Here is a 2,500-nt window from a genome sequence, read left to right on the forward strand (position 1 = left end):
CCAGGGTTACCAGGGGTAACCATAGGAAACCACAGGTGTACACTATACAGGAAATGGAGCAAGTCTTCTCCACAGTGATTGGTTGAGCTGAACCGGATTGACGATGTCTGATGATGCTGCTGAGCATTCGTAAGGAACACCTGTTTCTAGTCAGTCTGTGTGCTCCATCATTCCCTGGGAGGTTCCCCCGGGGCAGCGTGGAGGGAATCAGGATCTGAACACAGCCCTAGTCTTTCCTTGGCAGGAAGTTTGTCTTTCCAAAGGAGTGGAAGAACATCCCTCCTTCTCTATTTCTTTTTCCAACTCGATCTCATCTCCTCTTCCTTGTTGATTCTCTACCCCTCTCCCCTCTACTCCCCCCCCCCCTCTCTCTACCCCCCCCCCCCCCCCCCCCCCCCCCCCACCCCCCCCCCCCCTACCTCTTCCTCTCTCAGTGTAATACTAGTTATAAATAGATCACTTTGCTTTCTCAGTAAACCACAGAGTGCATCTGATCCACTTAGGAGGAGATGCACGTGCGGGACACAGAAACATCAGACGGGTTCTGACCCTCCCTCACTATAATGCCACTGTGATTGCTCATTGTAGAAAAAGTTCTACAGTTGTATTTCACCTCTTTCTCTCTCTCTCTCTCTCTCTCTCTCTGTCTCTCTCTCTCTCTCTCTCTCTCTTGCTCTCGCCCTTGTGAGATTGTTTGTCTCCCTCAGGAAGACAGAGCATGCGACACATATTCTGTAAAAGAATCATTGATTCACAGACATAACAGAAAGAGCTTCTTTGTTCAACACAGAGACATACAGTACAACTGTGCAGTGGACATCGGAAGGCCACCATCACACAGATACCTGATGGACACACCGAGCCCCGCGCCACCGAACACACCTTTGCATGACAAAGAAGCTTAAGACAGTGGAATGTGGTTATCATAATGATATTATTATTGTTGTTATCATGAACACCATCATTACTTATATTTGACTTTAATTACGGTTATAATCATTTGGAAGGATTAAATGCATTTTAGTCTCCAGTCAGTTTCTCTCTCTCCGAGGGACGTACTGTAACTTCAGGTGAGTCCACTCAATCCTTCTGTAGTCCTTGTAAAGTGCATCCAGAGTTCCTCTACGTACGCAAACAGATCTTGGTCTTAGTTGCCGGTTTTTTTTCCTGGTTTTCACTCGTTTATGGTAGAAAAAGACTTGATCTTTGCCCAGACATCTGAGGGTAGGCCACGTGATCTGAGGGAGCTGAGGAGACACGCGACACGCTGACAGACCCACACACACACCCCACACACACACGCCTGAACCCCTGTTATCCACACAGGTAGGGATAAAGGATGGGATAAAGGAGAGGAATAAGAGGGGGAGGAAGAAACAGCGTCACAGCTCAGCGTAGAGATAGAGAGCATCAAAGAGAGAGCAAGAGTCAGACACAGGAGGAGAGAGGGAGGGAGGGAGAGGCAGGGTGGTGGAGACAGAGAGAGAGAGAGAGAGAGAGAGAGAGAGAGAGAGAGAGAGAGAGGGAGAGAGAGAGAGAGAGAGAGAGAGGGAGAGAGAGAGAGAGAGAGAGACAGAGAGAGAGACAGAGAGAGAGAGAGAGAGGGAGAGACAGAGAGAGAGAGAGACAGAGAGAGATTAAAAACCCAGTACGCTCTTTCATAGATGTATTGATGGATGTGTGAGAGTGAGAAGGGTAAATAGGTGGTCACAGATCGATAGGATCTCCTTGAGTCAGAGACGGGCGTGTGAGTGTGTGTGTGGAGGGGGGGGTGTGTGTGTGAGTGTGTGTGTGGAGGGGGGGGTGTATGTGTGTGAGTGTGTGTGTGGAGGGGGGGGTGTATGCGTGTGAGTGTGTGTGTGGAGGGGGGGGTGTGTGTGTGAGTGTGTGTGTGGAGGGGGGGGTGTATGTGTGTGAGTGTGTGTTTGCGTCTGTTTACACGTCTCTCCGTCTCTCCTCAGCCCAGACACTACAGGGCTCGATGCCGGTGGTGACATTCAGTAAGCAAACAAAGAACAAAACAGAATCGAAAGAAAAACAGCTTAGTCATACTGCATCTGCAACAACAACAACACAAGCAGGCAGAATTCCCACAGAAATGATTTCCCCCTTGGGTTTTTTTGTTGTTGTTTTTTCCTCCATCCGTTGTGCTCGGAGTATACAAAACCTAGGAGTTATTAACCTACAATACTTGGTTGGTTTCTTGTTTACGTTCAAGAAGGGTAGATGTGGATCCCTTGCTACACGGGAACCGGTACATGGCAGAAGCTCGTTTTTAAAGCTGAAGCTTTTAGGCGTTTAAGACATGAATGAAAGCAGCTGTAGTCTTTTGATACATTGTCACATGGCTATGAGTGTTGTCCTACTGGCAGTGGGTCGGTCCGTTCGGTACCGTTGGGCTAGACATCCCTCCGCTCCTCTGTCTCTATGATGAGAAATGATCACATCTGGTCATATACATTATGGTGAACAGAACTCTGCAGAACAGCAGTGGCAGAAC

Source organism: Argentina silus, assembly GCF_951799395.1.
Source record: "Argentina silus genome assembly, chromosome: 8".
Taxonomy (NCBI): domain Eukaryota; kingdom Metazoa; phylum Chordata; class Actinopteri; order Argentiniformes; family Argentinidae; genus Argentina; species Argentina silus.